This window comes from Anabrus simplex, chromosome 3 (assembly GCF_040414725.1).
Source record: "Anabrus simplex isolate iqAnaSimp1 chromosome 3, ASM4041472v1, whole genome shotgun sequence".
NCBI lineage: Eukaryota > Metazoa > Arthropoda > Insecta > Orthoptera > Tettigoniidae > Anabrus > Anabrus simplex.
The window spans coordinates 473,002,694-473,024,036 of NC_090267.1; positions in this window are offsets into that span (position 1 = coordinate 473,002,694).

Here is a 21,343-nt window from a genome sequence, read left to right on the forward strand (position 1 = left end):
TGCATGCTCCCAAAAATTATCACTATTGGGAAGATCCACGTAAAGTTGATGAATTACGGGAACTGCTGGAAGAAATTTCAAATAAGATACCAAAACACCATGACAAAATACTGTTAGGAGACATCAACGCACAAATTGGTAAAGAAGAGAAATTTAGGAGCATAGTAGGATAATATCCAGCACATAGCAGAACAAATAGAAATGGAAAAAGATTTATAGACTTCTGCAACCGAGCTCGATAGCTGCAGTCGCTTAAGTGCGGCCAGTACCCAGTATTCGAGAAATAGTAAGTTCACCCCACTGTCGGCAGCCCTGAAAATCGTTTTCCATGGTTTCCCATTTTCACACCAGGCAAATTCTGGGGCTGTACCTTAATTAAGGCCACGTTCGCTTCCTTCCCACTCCTAGCCCTTTCCTGTGTCATCGTCGCCGTAAGATCTATCTATGTCGGTGCGACGTAAAACAACTAGCAAAAAAAAAAAAAAAAGACTTCTGCAAAATCTTCAGTTAAAATGTCAACACACTTCTTGGCCCTATCCAGAAAGAAAATGATCTGGATATCCCCCAATCAATATCTAGGCGAATTTCAAATTGATCATGTAGCCATCACAAGGCAAAACCAAACAGAAGTCATGAATGTTAAAGTCAAAAAAGGAATTATAGATTCAATTTATTACTTGTCCTTCGTAAAAGTTAAGTTTCAGCAAAACAGGGCCAAAACGAGAACATTGGAAACACCAAAAATGACTCAGAATTTTTCAAATAAAATTCCGATATTTTCCTTGCAAATTTACCATTAAATGTCCCCTCAGACTGAAATAATCTAAATATATAGTATGCAAGGCATCCCAGGAAATTGGCACACTGCCTAGAAAGCGGAAACACAGATGGTGGAATGACACATGTAATAATTCAATATAACTAAGAATTAGAATATGGCAAATATGGGACTCTCATAAATCTGAAATCAAATGGCAAGAATTCCTTAAAGTACAGAAGGAAACATTAAAGCAGCAAAACTAAAACAAGACCAAACCCGTCTGAAGGAAATATATCAAGACTTTCAGAAAACAACTCCAGAAACTACTACTAGAATTTTAAAGAAGAACTCCAAAATTACCAATCGCCCACTCTTTGCTTCAAACGTCCAGACGGATCATCAGAAACAAATAACACGGAAAACTGCAAACTACTTGCAGACTACTTAGAAAGAATATTAAATTGCGAAAATCCACAAAACGAATTAACCTTTGAGAAAGCCATACCAAATCCAGACTCAGAATCTCCCACTCTAGAAGTTATCAAGCACATAATTCAAGAATTGGAAGATAATACAACACCAGGAGAAGATGGTATAATTGATGAACTGTTGAAAAGAAGTGGTGAGAAAATGGCTTACGCAATTCCTGAAATAATACAGTACTTTTCGAATAATGAGAAAATTTCAGAAGACTGGAAATGTGCACTAATTCCCCCACTCCACAAGAAAGGGGATAAATCAGATATAAACAACCACAGAGGGATTTCATTACTATCAGACGTCTACAAACATTTCTCTAAAGCCCTGTTGAATAGATTAAAAAAACAAACCGACCACCTCATTGGAGAATAACAGGCAGGGTTTCGAAAAGGAAGATCATGCCCAGAACAAATCTTAAACCGAAAAACTATTTTGCAAATTCGTAAAACAAAACAATTACCTTTGTTGACTTCGAAAAAGGTTATGATTCGATAGACCGACAGACTCTATTCAAAATATTTGAAATTCAAGTCGACAGAGAAACAAGAGAATTGATCTAGCAAACCCTAACAGATACAAGAGCCAAAGTTAAATTTTTAGGATAAATTTCAGAGCCATTCGAAATTTCAACTAGGGTCAAACAAGGCGATGGATTATCAACACTACTATTCAATCTAGTTCTGGAAAAAGTGGTTCGAGAGTCGACAAAATGAAACTAAGGTGATCAATATTGGTAAACTTCTCAAAAAATCACCTTAATTGCCTCGCTTTTGCAGATAACTTGGCAATCCTCTCCAACAACAAACAAGAAGTACTCCAGTCCGTAGAAGATCTTCATGAAATAGCGCCAATAACAGGTCTGCAAATGTCATATGCAAAAATGAAGTATGTGGAAGGTACAAAATCAGGATTTAACAACCATCTTCTAATCACTAGATATGGGAAAATCTTGCAAGTAGATATATTCACATACCTAATCGAAATTATACAACCAAACGTGATAAATCAGCAAGAAAACGAGGAAAGAATTACAGAATTACAAAAATCATACACAATTGTCTGGAGCAGATACAACAAAACAACTATATCCCAGAACGCAAAATTCCGATACTACAACACATTTGTCAAACCAGAAGCCCTTTCTGCATCAGAAACTCTGATAACTTGTGGCAGATCATAAATTAAAAGCATCGAAAAACAAGAGAGGAAAATTCTCAGGAAAATTCTAGGACCTAAATGCCAGAATGGTATTTGGATGAAAAGGAAATCGCAGAAAATCTATAAAGTAACAGAAAAAATCACAGACACCATTAGGAAAAGGAGATTAAAATTCTATGGTCACCTGATCAGGATGGATAACAATAGGCTAACAAAGAAAATACTAAATCTCGCAGTATCTCTGAAAATCACAACTGGCTTTCAGAAATAAGCAAAGATCTTCAGGAAAGTGGTATAAATGAATGAATCTTTCAAGACAAAATTTCAGAAATCTCGTTAACGAACATAAATTTTCTGATCAACCTAAAAGACAAGCTGCAGGATGGACGGAAGAACGCAAAATGAACCACAGCGAAAGGATGAGATTTTGGGAAGACAAGAAGAAACGTTGTGCTAAATATGTTCACACGTGCACCTTAGTTGGGAATAACAAATAATAATAATAATAATAATAATAATAATAATAATAATAATAATAATAATAATACCGTTCAGAATCTCAGTGACCTCTTTAAGAAATGCGTACATTCCTTTTCAGTGCCACTGGATTTTTAAACATATAATTATACTAGCTGATGTACCCGTGCTTCGCTTTTTTTCTTTTTTTGCTAGCTGCTTTACGTCGCACCGACACAGATAGGTCTTATGGCAACAATGGGACAGGTAAGGGCTAGGAGTGGGAAGGAAGCGGCCGTGGCCTTAAGGTACAGCCCCAGCATTTGCCTGGTGTGAAAATGGGAAACCACGGAAAACCATTTTCAGGGTTGCCGACAGTGGGGTTCGAACCTACTATCTCCCGATTACTGGATACTTGCCGTACTTAAGCGACTGCAGCTGTCGAGCTCGGTCGTGCTTCGCTATGGATTTCTAAATTGTATACAGAATTCTAGGTTAGGTAGGGTGCACGTTGTCAGCAAGATTGTACTGAATTGCATAGCTCGTAACGTTAGCCTAGAAATGCGACGGGGAAGTCACCAAACGTACTTTCTTGTATGAAGACTCGGTTAAGGAATTTTCATTGTAATGGTAGGCCCGTTTGCCTACGGTCAGTCATAATCAGGTCGGGGAGTTTGCATTATAATGCCAGACACTCTCCACCTGCCTTTTTACATCCGCAAAAAGACCGTCTTAGTGGTTTTCCTAACTGAAGTGAGCATAGGTCATTACAATGACATCAGCAGGAAAGGGCACTACACTGCCGATCTAACAGACAAAAGTTCCAGAACTGGAATGACCAAGCCGCAGACAGGCGTGATCCGTGAACTCTCTTAGTCTATTTTCTGCCGGGGGTAGGGGTCTAATAGTGGATAGTCCCAGGTCAAATATATCATCCGAAGCAGAGGAGAAACCACCTCTTCACTGCTAATAAGGAATAAAATGAACGTAGAATTTAATAAAAGTGAAGAGTAAGAAGCTTTCCTTAAACGGCTCTTTTCAGGGTTGAATTTTGAGTTATTTAGTAAATTGTGGTGCTATCATTTGGAATAGACCTAAATTATAATTCTAGACCAGGTCATACTACTACTAATACTACTACTAGTTAGTGAGCATCTGCCTTAAGTGTGCACACTGCTCATTCTAAACAGCGCGCCAGAGTACTGACCGAAATGACCACCAGTGTGTTACGTAGGCCTACTACCAGTACCAGAAAATGTATGAACCAGATGAATGGCATGCTAAAGAAGAACATCTTCTAACACCCCAGCTATTTCCCACCAATACTCAGTCAGGCTGTTATATTCGGTACGCAGCAGTAATCCCATCTATCGGAGTTGAGTGGCAGCATAAGAGACAAAGAACATCACAACAAACAATGTTATGTTGATCAATGTTATGCGTTTTCTATATTGTAGGACTTCACATTTAGTTCTCTTCCGACTCTGGAATATCACTCTTATTATAGTCGGTACGGTAAAACTGAATAAAGCATAAATGATCGGAAACTGTATTATCTATAACTTTTGTTATGTAGTATTTTTCGATAGGACCAATAACATAGGATTTAAAAATTAAATTTCGGGCTCCTTCCCCTAAACTACAATTTCATCCAAGGTGAATAAAATTGTTTATAACTTAGACTGTAGTTTCCTATTCCCCGACTCTATATACCGATTTTTCATTAAATTCTGTTAACCCATTTTCTCGTAGTTCGGCGCTAATATGGACTTAGCAACAAAAAAACAAATTCATGAATATCTGTGTAATCTAAGCCGGTACGGTAAAATGTATAACACATAAATGATTGGAAATTTAATTCTGTATAACTTTAGTTATATAGCATTTATCGATAGCACCACTAATAACATAAATATTTGAGAATTAAATGTTAGGCCATCCCCTAAACTACCATTTCACTCAGCGGAAATAAAATGAATTATAGCCTAGAGTGTAATGTCTCATCCTCCGACTTTACATATCAATTTTTATTAAATTATTCTCTCCAGCCGTTGTCTCATGATGCGTGTACAGACAGACAGACAGACAGACAGACAGACAGACAGACAGACAGACAGACAGACAGACAGACAGACAGACAGACAGACAGACAGACAGACAGACAGACAGACAGACAGACAGACAGACAGACATTATGGAAAAGTAAAACGTGCTTTGCATTGTTACTGTGGACATGGCCGATACAGAAATACCATTCTTTTCAAAGTCTGAGATATGTACAGACAAAACTTATTTTATATACAGTGTGATTAAGCAGCCCCTTCCAACATCGTTTGCTGCAACCCAGCTAACGTGCACACGATTATAGGGGTGCTATTCCCCTGCGGGTGTGTTGTACGGTACCAATGTTCATTGAGCACATTTTGCAAACGATTCTGAATCCTAGCGAAATGTAGTATTATCCGTTCACAGAACATGACGCCTTGAAATCATGTACCAACGTACTTTTACCATGTAAGTATATTAATGTGTCGCGCCTCGTGACCACGTGTAACGAAGAGGGAAATCAAAGCATAAAACAAGTTAACAGTGCAGTAATTAATGTCTTAAACACCGGAACAGTTGGCGCATGTACTCCACTCTCGTAGAACTACCAGCATGTTTGCAGCGGATGTTTGCAGCCTAGCAATCGACAGAATGTGCCTGTGGCGATTGGAATTCTGCATCGTTCAAATATTTTAGCGTCGGCATGATGTTTGAATACGTAAACACAGGCCCACGTTTGCCACATTCAAACAGTAGAACGAGGCTGTTATTCATCTTACGCCCTGCGCACACTCCGCTGGTTAGGGTATGAATGTGCTGTAATCTCTGATGTCATACGGCATGTTTCCACATAGGAATACGTTGACACGCTCATTTATGAGGAAGCAAGACAAAATGCGTGCGAGGCACTGCGTCTGTACCAGGATCTGTATCCCGACAGGCGACACCCGGCTGCTACGACATTCCGCCGTGTTGAAAGACACCCAAGGAAAAAAAGGCGTGATTTTCAACCATCCACCAGTCAGCGATAATCCCGTTACATCGGGTGAAATAGTAGAAGCCGTTCTAGAGGAAGCTCGTAATAATCTAACATCAATTCAAGAGCGATTGCACGACAGGTTAACACCAGGTTAACACCAGACACCCGTCCGTCTGGCGAATACTGCATAAATTTCGCCCAAACCATCTTGAGCTACACCAAGAGCTCCATGGGAGTGATTTCGAAACTCGAATGGAGTTCTGTCGGTGGCTATTAGGCAGGCAGGACAATGATGCAGCATTCGTAACGCATATCTTGTTCTCGGATGAATCGCGCTTACACAATAATGGGAACGTCAATCGCCACAACATCACTATTGGAGCCCGGACAATCCTCAATGGGTGCGACAGGCGGCCCATCAAGTACGATGGGGAGTGAATGCTTGATGTGGGATCTTGGGGGATCGCCTGATTGGACCTTATTTATTTGAGGACCATTGGTCGGGCCCACGCTACCTGCACCTTCTGCGTCAGAAACACGCACTGCGGCTGGAGGATGTGCCCTTTCATGATCGTTTCACGATGTGGTTGCAAGAGAATGGAGCTCCACCACATCCGACCTTGCCCATTCGTAACTATATGAACGAGGAACTTCCAGGAAAACGGATACGATGAGGAGGCCCCGTTACTTCGCCCGCCAGATCATCGGATTTAACGCTGTTAAACTACTACTTGTAGGAACATTTGAAAAACGTCGTTTACACTCAAGCACCTTCAACTCATCACGGACTCCTGCCGAGCAATTACAGTACACCTGGAATGCTTCAGCGCGCAAGACGATCTATTGGACTGCGGACACGAATGTGCAAAAACCAAAACGGTCATCACAATCAGCATATCCTGCGATACAACTTTGTCAGGGCATTTTTGTTCCTATTATTTCTGGTCTGTATGTGTCCGGCCTGCCAACTTATCGACCGTTCTTAGGGCCACAAACACATTCAATCCCACACAATTTGCACGAAAGCGGGTACTGAACTTTCACTGCGTCCGGTACGTATTAAATAAGTGTTTCAGATATTTTTTTTTTTTTCTAGGGGCATTACGTCGCACCGACACAGATAGGTCTTATGGCGACGATGGGACAGGAAAGGCCTAGGAGTTGGAAGGAAGCGGCCGTGGCCTTAATTAAGGTACAGCCCCAGCATTTGCCTGGTGTGAAAATGGGAAACCACGGAAAACCATTTTCAGGGCTGCCGATAGTGGGATTCGAACCTACTATCTCCCGGATGCAAGCTCACAGCCGCGCGCCTCTACGCGCACGGCCAACTCGCCCGGTGTTTCAGATATTTGTAATCTTCGCACCGGACCCGAACCTCCCACCTGACATGGAAGCCCGATCCGCCGCGCCTTTACCAATTTCACTACGGTTCCGTACGGCACACTGGCAGCTTATAGCAAGTATTCGGTTTACTGCGGTCACAATATCAATTTAGTGTTTCACCGGCGTGACAGGTTCATATGGTCTAGAAGGCACTCATGTTTTCCATTGTTTAATACGAGTATAACATTACAGCGTCCTACCATGGTGAGGCGGTAAATACCAATATATCCGGTTATGTTGTCTGAGCATACCGGCAGGGCATACGATTTTAGGATGGTTAATTATTGAGGGTTGCATAAAACTACATTGGAAGGGGCGGCTGAATCAAGTGTATATAGATGCAGTGAAGTAATCCTCTCTCCCTACCTTCAGCATAACTGAAGCCGTGATTTCCGTAACAGCACAAGTGGATTTCTTACGTTACAACGCAGATAGGTCTTACGGTGGCAATGGGATAGAATACGGATAGGAGTGGGAAGGAAGCGACCGTGCCCATAGTTTAAGGTAAAGCCCGAGCATATGCCTGCTGTGAAAATGGGAAACAACCTGAAACCATCTTCTGGACTGTCGACAGTGGGGTTCGAACCCACTACCTCGCGAACGCAAGCTGATAGCTACGTGACCCAAACCGCACATACAGTTGCTCGGTAAGTACACTTGTTGTCGCTGTATCTATATAAATGAAGTTGTAGGGGTCCACTGTCTGTCATTTCGTTTGCTTTGCCAATTTTTCCGATATTTATCCCTTTTAGGTCAACTCAAGACCGTATCAGTGGTTTTTATTTTTCGTGTCTGTCTATCTGTCTGTTTGTCTGTTCCACCATCACGACGAAACGGCTGGATAAATCTCAACCAAACTTCATATTATTTAGAGTATACTCATTCCAAGGAAGGTTTAAATATGTATATGACTTTAAAATGTCTGAATAGACGGAGAGTTTATAGGAAAACCTGAACAGTTTTCCTTCATTTTGTCTTACATTATTGATTTTCTGTTAAATCTGTGGACTAAATCTGAAACGCCTCTTCATTATAAACAGTTTTTTAATGTACATAATTTCGCTTACTCTTCAAGTGAATGAGAAACTATTTTCTGCGGGTCTCTTGCTCTGCGATGAGTGCGTGATAGACCGACAAGGTACCTACAGGCTACCATGGCAACGTCTCTGACTGCTTGCCAGCAGGGAAGTAACGTATTGCCATTTTCTTCATCATTCCTATAAACTCGTGGTTGTTCCTTGGCTAGAAAGCAAGAGAGACGTTAATCGGCCATTTTGCGGGATATTGGTGGAATACCGTTGGAGGTTACAATTGTCCTCGGATAGCAGTAAGGAGCGTTGATAATATTTGAACAGTACTGCGGAGTGTAGCCCATTATTTCACAGGGATAAGTGTTTTCTGGTATTTGCTATCATGTTTACTGTCTTTCTATTCTACTTCTGTTTTCCGTTTTAATTTCTTGCCTCTGCATTGCCTCATTAGGCTTAAGTCATTCTCTTATCTGTTTATCTAAGAATCCATGCGCCTAAATGTCTTCTCTGTTGCCACCTTCTTATATCCGTTACTCATACCATTACAATTTATTGAGGGGTATTTTATTTTATAATACATCCACTGGTATTTACGTATTTGTCCTATCCGACTGTCCTCGGTTATAATTCTATGTCCTATTAATTTAATCTTCGTTAACTGTATTATTTTCTTCCTTAATTTTTCGGTATATGCAATTGCTAATTCCAAAACCTGGATACACTTTTTTTTTGACGAAAAATTCCAAGCTATTCGGATGTATCACTTTTGGCTCCGGAAAATATTGCAATATGGATGCATTTTAATGACGATATAGACCTTCGTTTCGGGGTAGTATTTTCTAAACGGTAAGTCGTATTACAAAACTGATAGCACAATTGCAGTTCAATGTGGAGAGAGCTATGTTTTATTGTCGTGTTCCGATTGTTGATACGTTAGATAAAGCTGCATTTCTCGATTATAACCAAATATCTCCAACTCGATTGTGACTGGCATTAGGAAAAGGGGCCTGTCCTTATAATGAAAACTCCATCTCTACTGTGAATGCCGGTTTGGAAGTGAGTCTGCCTTTATGGTAGAAGCTTACGAACTCAATTGTGATCGAAGTAGGGAAAGTGGCCTGCCATTATTATAAAAACTTCCCCAATGCCTACCTTACATCGGAAACAATGTATGGCATCCTCTCTGTTTTGTTTTTCGGATAGCGCTACGAGACATGCTATTTAATATAATCTTACTCAGTGTCTTTACAGTAATTTACGGAGAAATCCGTATACAATGTAGAATACCGTAGCGATGCACGGGTACATTTGCTAGTCGGTTGTAATCGCAAAACTATGCTCTATCGAATGATATTAAAATGTCCGGCTCCATGGCTAAATGGTTAGTGTGCTGGCTTTTGGTCACAGAGGTCCCGTGTTCAATTCCTGGCAGGGTCAGGAATTTTAACCATCATTGGTTAATTTCCCTGGCACGGGGGTGGTTGCGTATGTTGTCTTCATCATCATTTCATCCTCATCATGACGCGCAGGTCGCCTACGAGCGTCAAATCAAAAGACCTGCACCCGGAAAGCCGAACCCCTCCTGGGATATCCCGGCACTAAAAGCCATATGCCATTTCATTTTATTTTTTGCATATTCAAGATAACAAAAGTATCCAGTATTTACCATCTGTTATTGCCTCTGTGTTTTTCTGCCATGCAGGCACCACGAGCCTATTGTGTTGGTAAATTATAACAGCAGAGCCGCGTAAAATAGAAGTAATATGAAAATTTAATACAATTGGTGTAGAACTGACAGTTTGTTTTAGATCAAAGTTACCTCTACCAGAGGCTAAACCCCAAGAAGAATTAAAAGAGACATCGTACAAAACCACTGAACACCCATCAAATGCCATAATAGCCAGTACGTCATCAAGTTAAATATTTGCAGACACATTCCTAAAGAAACCGAGATATAAGTTTATTGCATCTCATCTCAACAGTTTATGCAAATGAAATTTCTCCGAAATCTGATGGATTCAGGGATTATTTATTCAGCTGCACCTAAAAAAATGTCTCATTTTCAAACATTGGTGGACCTGTAGGCAAAGAAACTGGTTACAAATGCTGAGAATTCAGGAAGATAAGTGTGGGATTCTTAGTGAAGTAGTGAGAAGCGTAATGCTTTTGTGTCTATTATGGGCAAATATTCAATAAAAGTACACTCATCGGTATTCTTTGTCATTATTTTAAAAATTCTTGTTCCCGAAATGAGTATATTCCTTTCTTCCTTTACAGACTTAATATCTGAAATTGTTAATGCTTACAAATGAGAAGTCCAGAATTTCAATTATCTATTGTAATCAAAATTATCCTTATAAGTCATATTTAAAAATACATGTGTATTTGTATGTAGACAAAGATTCGCTATATAAAAAATATTACCAGGATACAATTTGAAGAAGTTATTCGGTCTTAATTGGTTTCAACAAAATCCACTCGACTGGAATGGTGTGCATAGGGAAATCATAACTTCAATCAAATTATTGGCCCTCCCAAGTCGCATGGCGTAACAGCCTCGAAGGAGCATGGCTGACCGAGCGACCGCTGCTCAGCGCCAAGGCTGCAGAATATGAGGCGTCCTTTGGTGAGCACGAAGCATTCTCTCGGCCATTATTCTTGGCTTTCTATCCGGAGTCACTATTTCACCGTCATCTAGCTCCTCAGCTATAATCACGAAGGATAAGTTGACATCGAAACAGCCGCTGATCGGGAACTGAATCCGGGTCCTCCTGGTAAGAGGCAGGCACCCTACCCTTACTCTGCGGGCTGGCATAAGTAATCCCCATGTGGGTTGGGGGGGTAGAATATCACCCATGATAACCCCTGCCTGTCGTAAAAGGCGACTAAAAGGGGCCGTAGGGCGCTCTCAACTTGGGAGCGCGGTTTGGCGACCATGGGGCCCTTAGCTGAGTCCTGTCACTGCTTCCACTTCCTTGTGCCAGGCTTCTCACTTTCATCTAGCCTATTCGACCTGCTTTGGTCAACTGTTGTTATTTTCCGACCCCGACGGTATCAGAGCATTTGTGGCCTAGGGAGTCTCATTTTTACGCCCTTCTTGGTCCTCGCCTTTCTTAGGCCGATGTGTTCACTTTTTGAAGTGTCGAATCCCTTCAACTTTGTTCCCTGATTATTGTTATGTAGAGGATAGTTGCCTAATTGTACTTCCTCTTAAAACAATAATCACCACCATCTGGAATAATTAAACTAGGTTTAAATTTCAAGAATGATATGCAAATATTAGATCCCTGGAGTTAATTAGTTAATAAACATAATCGTATGGCCTCAGCTACCGTGTGCAGACATTTTTATTTGACGCCATCTGGCTGTCTGCTCCTCAATTTTGATGTTCCGTTTTACTCTAGGCCCACCAGATGGCAGACCGAGTAAACCGAAACTCTCTTGGGCGTCTATGGCTGAGATTTAATGAATTTTGTCGGGTAAACACCAAATGTGTCACCAGAGATCTTTTAAATGCCGACATCGTACGACATGGAGTGTCGAATGGACATTCTTCCGCCCTTCGAAAATCCAACTACCTCTGCCGGGTTTGAACCCGCTATCTTGGGGTCCGGAGGCCGGCATTTCCACTAATCCACAGAGGCAGCTAATTAATTAGTTACAATAACTCCAAAAAATTAAATTATCAATGATAGTTTAAATTACGTAAGAGTTATGCAAATATTAGATTCATGAAGTTAATTGACTTATTTTATTAATCCTTTTTACTACAATTGTTTGTAGTTTCTGCACACGATCTACAGTTGTTTATTTCTTCATTTGCTTCGTTTTTTCCGTTAAAATAGTGCACTGGAACTTGTCAATTTCCTCGATGGATTTCATCTTATTATTCTCCCAAGATACGTTCGCTATATTCTTTCTTGCCTTCTTCTGACTGTTTCCTTTAAAGTTTACCCTAAAGTTGTGTTTAGCTACTAATTTTTCTTACCTTAATTGTAATTGTAAAAATCAAAAACATCTTCCAAGGCCCTTTACGTCAACAAATTTAATGACCGAACCTAAAATAATTAAATACTTTAATATTTCTTAATTCCTCAGATAATACCTCTAAATCGATTAATTTTATTTTTTATATTTTCAACCACCCCTTAGGCGCCACGATTTCATTCATGATATAATCCTAGTAATAAAATAAGTTAGAATATTGTGTTTCTAGGGTTCTTACACAAATAATTGATTGAAACCTTAACTGATTTAAATTATCAATTTATTGTAAATATAGTAAGACCGGCTGTAAGCAGTAAAAATTTAGACAAATGTCACGAGTGTAGCAATTACTATGATGATTACAATAAATTGATAATTTTAATCAGTTAAGGTTTTAATAATCAATCATTTGGGTAAGAACCCTAGAAAGAGAGGATTTAAAATACAATAAAGGAAATATTTTTATCAAAAACAGGCGAACATTAAATTTGCCTAGAATATTTTTTAAATATACTTTCTGCGACGATAGTTTCTTGTCGGTCTTCCTATGTTTATTCTATTCAGTTGATCGTGATATTCTGTAAGTTTATTATATTAGGTTACTAAGAGTAGAACAGCCAAAGAATCCGTACTCGATCCCTCACCTTCTAAACCCCAAAATATATCCCTGATTCTATGCTTTCCCTTGTAGCGGAGAGAATGTACGAGTGTGAAGTTATCCTCTTAGAAGCCAGCGCATAGTAATGTTCTTATCACATTGATTACTACGAAAATAGGTAAGGTGAGGGTGTATTCTGCCCGAAGGCAGGTCCGAACTTCCGCAGAGGTGTGCCTGAGCCGGAGTTTACTTATTGTAGAGTGGCCAGTTCCTTTCCGCTCCTCCATTCCCTTACCCCACACCAATAGCGCGTGGCAACCCATGCAAACCTTGACCACGCCCAATGTTGCTTAACTTCGAAGATCTCACGGGATCCGGTGTTTCAACACAGCTACGGCCGTTGGTACGAAAATAGTAAAGGTTTTAAATCGTTCACTGTTATAGTGTATTTACGTGCACTTTAGGGCGAATACCTATAAGAAGAAAGTAGAGTACGGTCTCTCAGGATGCATACGCGGGTGCATTGCACGGCGCAAGGTACAATAGACTACTTCGCTAGTTTGACCAGAGTGCAGATTCCCACTTATGGATATTAAGCAATAGCGCTCTCTCCCTTATTCCCTATGCCTGTCTCGCTCAATCCGTCTGTCTTCCCCTTCCTCACTTGCTCTGGAGCGCTCCACCATCCGAGCAGAGTTGAGCTGACCTTAGCCGAAAACAGATCTATGTAAGGATAGCTTCGTCCAAGAGGTGACTTTCTCCCTACACAATAGTCTTCATTGCAACTGCGAGCTCACGGCTACTTATTCCTTAGAATTGACGAATTCCAGTTAAACATTTCGTGGTCATGGGGCATAATTGATGCCAGGGCCCGGTGGCTGGCAACCTCTGGCGTATACTACTCATCCTCGCGTGCCAAGTCCTAGTGAGGGAACGCCGGCCACTCTCGTCTCATCTAATGCTGCTCTTAGCCCACATTTCCGACAGCCGCGGCTGCGTGTCATCCGGACAGGGTGAAGCTACGTTATGATCCCAAGAAGTTGGACTCCAAGCAGCTTTTAATTACCATTTTACAGGCCCTGCTCACGCTAGACTGGCTATGATATTCTTCTCCTCTGAATTTACCTCACTTTCCCTCTGTCGAAGGTCGTGAGTTCGTAGCTACATATATAAAATTGAATGGCCATCGTAGGACCTCAATTATAATGGAGGATATGAGATGTAGTTGAACAGATATTAACGTGCCATCTCAATCACTGCGTTTTTGATTAATAGTTACGAAATGTATTCGGTGGACTGGTGAAATAATTCTTCTCTTTCTTTTCCTTCCTGGAAATTTCCGAATTTCTTGGAGTAGGCAACTTGAATCGATTTATCTCTGTTTTACGATCGGATGCCTTTACTGACTCCAGCCCTGTAAGAAGGGATGTAAGCTATTCTCTACGGAGTGTTTGTCCGGTGGTTTGTCGTATGCTGCGTTGTTTGTGTACGAGTTTAAGAGAAACACGAGCATCCTTTCTCCGAACTACAGGAATTAACGAAAAGAAGTTGTCACCTTCATACAAAACTACGCCCATCACTGGCACAAACACAGAAGCAGCTCTCAACTGAGAACACAACATATTTCCACTCCACCCTTCAATAAACTCTAGCTTGAAACCACTGATGTTGCAGATGGCAGTGATTCGGATTTAGTGGTATAAATTCTACAAGATGTTTGATTCAGAGCTGTCCCTCAAGTAATCGATCTTTTCAAAGCTTGCTGTGTCACTCTGGTGCCAAATGAAGCGCTAATGGCTGCGGCAGATGCAATACCATCTACCACAGCTATGCAGCGAAAACGACGATCTTTTATCTGCGTGTGGCCCGTGTGCGTCTTCTTGAGAGAGTGCTTTCCCGTAACCATTGCTGCCAACACCCATGCACTGTGGATATATCCCTGCCAAGTCTTCATGCAATACTGCGGAAGGAACATCCACTTGCTCGTAGTCTTATTACACGGCCTCATCCAAACTCAGGAACCTGCTGATGCTGCCTTATTCCTCTCTTTAATGTCATGTTTCACTTACACCTGCCTCATAACATCAACACTGGATGGTGCTAATATTCGTCTTCGTCGCAAATTTGAATAAAATGCGCAAGGAAGACTCCCGAATTTCGTTTACTTATCACAACTCCTTCCTGGTGATGGGATTTCATTTTACACCAATGTAATTTACCTGGCAAAGCTAGGGGCACTTGCCCCTGTTTCACACTTAAACAATAATGGAATTTCGCATGCAAATTGTGTTTAAGTCCTGCTTCAGTGCGCTATCAAATGCACATAACTAAAGTACTGGATAAAATAGCATTAAATTGTTATTTTATCTCTAAATATAACAATAAGGTAATGTCTGTGTAGAAAATAAGAAAGACATTTGTTCTTATAATTTATTTTAAGTCTTACCGTAACAGATAGTCTCATGTTGACGATGGGATAGACCTATAAGTGGGAAGAAAACGGCAGTGGCCTTCATTAAGGTACAGCCCCAGCATTTGCTGCTGTGACAATGGGAACTACGGAAAACCATGTTCAGCGTTGCCGACAATGGGCTTCGATCCCACTACCTACCGGATGCAAGCTCATAGCTGCACGCCACCTCACCCGGTATACGTAAATATATTTATTCTGGCTATTGAATACATAATAAATGAAGCTGCTTGATTTTTTCAAGTTGTCAAACGACACGGTATAACTTCCCAACCATTTCTGGACATACAATAATAATAATAATAATAATAATAATAATAATAATAATAATAATAATAATAATAATAATAATAATAATAATCTACAAAATAATAATCTAATAATAAAATAATAATCTACAAAATTATGCAACATTCTGTCCTCCTGTCAACATGCAACATTGTGCGATCATTCCTCTCGCAAGAATGAAGATCCCGTGATCTACAGTTTTGTATATACCTGTACATCAACGTTTGTATTATAATGTGTAAATAGTTTAATTATGTAAGGCACTTGGTGCATCCCGTGCCCCATTACTACCCATATTTCCTGTGGAGAAGTGTTTGAATAATAATAATAATAATAATAATAATAATAATAATAATAATAATAATAATAATAATAATAATAATAATAATAATAATGTATTTTAACGCCCATTCGATTTATACAGCAATATCTTGCTTTAAGATCTGAGGGACGGTTTTACGACGTGAATTCAAGTATCTCATGTATCGACCAGACTACCTTGGAGGTGAAGAAGATGCTGCCGCAGCTGTGTACGCGAAACGGAGAGGGAGAATTTGTAAACGCTATATATGTATATGAGGCCGGAGGTGTGAAACATTAATGAGAATGAATCTTAATTGCGCAGCTCTGACGAACATTTTCCTAATTAAGGTGAGGTATGAGATTTATGCATGCTGAAGAAAATAATGAGGACCCTGGCCCCGTTTCAGGTGGAAGTCACATGTTTATGTGCTGCTATGGCAGGAAATGGGACGTTAGTATCTCGAGTGACCTACAAGTTTACTAACCATCTGGCACTACCGTCTTTATTTTCTATCAGTGATCATGGCTTCACCCGCCTTAACGTCAGAATTCGTCATGTCCACTATCTCAGGATTTCTTGGACAGACCACATCAGTAATGGAATGAATAGGGAAGAATAAAGGGACAGTGGGTTCGAGTCCTACCATTGATAGCCGTGAAGATGGATTTCCTGGGCTTATTTTGAAACCAGGCAACTGCTGGGACTGTATCTGAGTTAAGGGAACAGCCGCTACCTTCCAATCTTAACCCTTTCCCATCCCTCCGTCACCGAAAACATCTGATGTGTTAGTGCGCCGTTTAAACAAGTAGAGAAAAAAAGAAAATGAACAAAGATGTTTTAATAGTAAAATCTCGTAAATTTGAAGGCATATTAGAAATACGCTAATACATGAATTACTACAATTGATTCTCCAGAGGAAGATAGAAGAAAATAGAGGACCTGGAAGAAGAAGAATTTCTCCCTTTCAGTACAGAAATGAATATGTGGCATTCCCAGTTAAAACCCAAGGGAGAAGATAATTCAATTAAGTAAGTGTGTACTATGTGCGCAAATAACTACAAATATTAAAACAATAATTAAAACTATCATAACAACAGAGTAATATCCCTTACTGGGGTGAGGATCACAGATGCTGAACCATGTAATTCCATCCTTCACATCTTCCAAAGTTGCTGTTGGATCGACGTTTTGTAGAGCCGTTATTGCCCGATCTTAACACTTTATTCGGGAGGGGGGGGGGGGTTCGACCTCGATGAGTCAAGGAGTTAATCACACGATTTGGGGTATAGTCCTCTCCACTAAGAACGAGATCAAGCCACTGTGGTCTTTTCCTTTGAAATATCCTACCGATGTCCGTCTTAACAAAGTGCTGATATAGGTCTGTATTTGTCCTCCACTGCCGCCTTACAGACTCTGTTTTGCAGATTGGACCATATATTTTATTTTGTTTCCTGCTCTAAAATGCACGAATTCTTTCTTCGATGGATAGATGTGTGATCATGTCACACATCCATACTAGTGGCGTGCATTGTTCGAACTTGAGACGGGTAATCAAGACATAGCAAATTGCTCCTTGTTGCATATGCAACCACCATCACGCGTTTGTGGAGCGTGTAACCTAAAATTCCCGAGTTTGCTCCAATTCGTTTGACAGGGCAGGTTCGAAGTGAAATTGGCTGGCTAGGGAGGATAACTTCGCCTACTTTACTGATGTTGCAAGCAGTGTGGTTCATCCAGATACGAGCACAAGCCCTTGTGTACAAAGAGCGAAGCCCGGGAATTTGAAAGTATAAAAGGATGAATGAACGGTTGTGTTAAACATTACCGTTGAGCTGTATTTTAACATCCCACAAAAATCGACCGACAGCGTTAAGGCAAAAATTCAAAACAGTGAATATAAACTAATCAAGAGAAATGGTCTCAATTCTGATCTTTGGAATAAGTCCTTACTTGTGGTCAATACAGAGAGTCAGCAGACGTGCTATGCACTGTTAACATTTAAATCCGGTACAACTCATTTAAGAAAACACGTTTACAAATTTAATGCTAGCGCTTCTCGCCAAGCATTGCCCGTAAATACAAAGCCAAACGTAACGAGCGCGCGTGTTTTCATGCGTCAAAGATTTTTGACCATTCATCACTTTTGCCGGGGAAATCTTTAAAGAATTAGGGCATGAACCGATTAATATCCGTACTAATTTTGGCAAGGTAGATGTTGTTGATGCGTTACAACATACTTCCGCCATTAGTAGAAACAAGGATGGGCAGAGGGGAACACCTCTAACCGTGACTGAGATAGCGCACGAAAGAGCGAAAATCAAGGAGCAAATTAGAATGAAAATAGCTGGCCTAGCCTATGAGAAGCAAACCTTGGTCATAGTCATACATGACAAATATGAACCGAGCATGGAGCTTGTTTTGCATTGCACTAATACATACAGCAATACAGCCCCCACTAAGGTTATGCACATAGAGATTACCTTGTTTGTAATACCGGACGCGATTTGACATGTTATTTAGACTATAGAAGACATCAGTCCCAGATGATATCCTCCGTCTTACTCCGTGTACTAACTCTCTTCTGCTCGATAAAATCAATCCAAGATATGTGAATTTCTCATTAACTTCTTGATAAGAATAATAATTTACCTGTTATAATGACGTTTTGCGCCAGAGAATATCCCAAAGCACGGATAAGCGCAATTTTTTTTTCCTGAGAAACTATTGCAGTCAGGAAGAAACGACATACAGTATATATCAACTTCCTTGTGTAATACTTCTTTCTTAAAACAAGTGGTGTGATACATATTTCAATAACACTGACAAAATAGGCAGCATATCGGACTATACGAGTCACGGATGTACAAATTTTCAGGCTTGCCACAGTTCTCTAAAACCTGTCTCTTTCCCAGACAAGCAACAATAATTACTGCACGTGTGGCCTATGCTTTCTAATAGCAAATCGGTAGAGTAGTACCAAAATTTAGGTAGCCGTCATTTAAAGAAAAACCATGTAACTTCTCTCTTTTGTGGCTGAGGTAGACCAAAAATAATTTAAAATAAGACAATGGATTTTTATTTCTATCAGTAAAATTGTCCAAAATATGCACGCAAATATGCACTAAAATCATTAAAAATATATTGATATGAAAAATGTACCTAGGCCTACTCTTTTTTGTCATAAATTTCCGACATTTATTTCAAGAAAGTTTGTCGTAGTTCAAATAGCAGTACATCGCAACTGATTTTTTTCCAAGTTTTTCGCTGTGAAGGAATATCATTTTTCACATTGGTTTCGACCACAATATTTATGCATAATTGCAGTTTTATCATTATTTTCTATAAAACAAAATATATAATTTATGCATATATTCATATTCAAATTACGACAACAATGCAAAGAAATGAATATATTAAAATTACATTGGGCACCCAAAATCCTTCGCAATGCATTGTTGTTGACCAGTCGACAATATTAACAAGACTATAGTATGCTATACAGATTACCAGATATTTTCACAGTTTTTACAAGTGAACTGTAAGCTCTTAAACAGGCAATGATTCATATTTCAAAAGCAACCTGTAATAACTCATTCATAGTATTCTCTAATTCCAAAAGTGCATGAATTTCAATACAAAGTCCATCAACAACACAATTCCTTGAGAAATTAAAATTCTCTACCACAACATCAAGATTGTAGCAAAATATGCTATTTTTATGTGGATATCATCTCACAGAGTAATACCAGGCTACGAATCAGCTGATCAAGCAGCAAAAGAGGCTATTAGTCTTCCAATCAATGACCCTCAAATTACCACTCCATATTCTGATATCATCGCTTATATCAAAGTCAAATTATACGTGCAATGGAAAATGAACTGCCTTAAAACTTCCACTAGCAAATTCCAAAATATTCAAATGATAGTTACAAGAATATATCCTCTCCAAAACCTCACCATACATGAACAAGTCTTAATCTCCCGACTAAGAATAGGACACACCAAGATCACCCAAAACTATCTCCTAGGAAAGAAGCAACCTCCCACCAGCAGTAAATGTAACTGTTCTCTTACTGTCAAGCATACCATCTCAGGATGTCAACTGTATGACCACTGACGCCAGCACCACAACACACCTAAGGAAATGGATGTGTCACCGTCTTCTCCAGCACTGAGTCATCAAGTCATGCAATTCCTGAAGGACACTGGCTTGCACTCCAAAATCCAATATTATGTTATACTTGTCTATATTTTCCTGATATCTTCCTTATAATTGCAATATTATTACTATATCTCTATAATCGTACGTAAGGTTCGCGATAAGACCTTGGACATAAAGCATCTATAAACAACCCTAATAAATAAACGAATATTAAAAAGAACTTGACAGTTAGAAAGTTTACTTCGTTTTCAATTACCGTAGCGCAATATGTTTAAATAGCGACTCATCGGGAAAGTGCGTTGAGTGATGGTGATAAATCCAAATAAGTGACTTTCGAATTCCATGCAGCGAACAGCGCAGGGATGGATGAATTTTGGAAAGATACAGTATGTACATCACCTTAGTGTCTGCCAACATTCCGTTACAGAAATTAAGTAACGAACAGTTTGGAGAATTTCTTGAAAAACACTATCAGACAATTTTTCACAATCAATAAACGTTATGGATAAACTACCTCAACACACCACATTCTGAGGTATATCAAGAATATGATTAAAGGCGAATTCAGTGTTATTCAATTCGAAACAAAGAAACAAATTCTGTTTTCTTCAGTTTGTTAAAAATGTGTAATTTTTTGGTACCTTTGAGAAGAATCACAGTTGTTAATTTCTGTCTATTGTTCTTGCGAAGATTTTCTCGGATTAATTTTGTTTAATATATCACCTATAATTGAACAATATATCCAGGATTGACAACGCGATAGAATAGACATTGACAATTCATACACTTGGTTATCTTCTGCGAGAAAAAAATATTCGTGTTGCAGATATATCGCAATTGCACGTTGAACGGCTCATACAATCCTCCGTAAAGCTTTGTATCATACAGATCATGTATCCATTGCAGTGGTTGTACGTGACGCCCTATGTGAGTCGAATTTGAAGTCGATAACAATAGGTAAATTTTTAAAACATACTGTTCACACCGGAAGTGTCCGATATACCTTGCCAGTCTGTGCTCTTCATAGATATGGATCTGGAGTGAATTACAGCGTAATTTGTGTCCGACTCGTTGGCTGAATAGCCTTCTGTTCAGAGGGTCCCGGGTTCGATTCCCATGGTTCGGGGCTGGGTGTTTGTGCTATCCCCAACATCCCTGCAACTCACACACCAGAAAGAACACTATCCTCCACCACAATAACACGCAGTTACCTACACACGGCAGATGCCGCCCACCCTCTC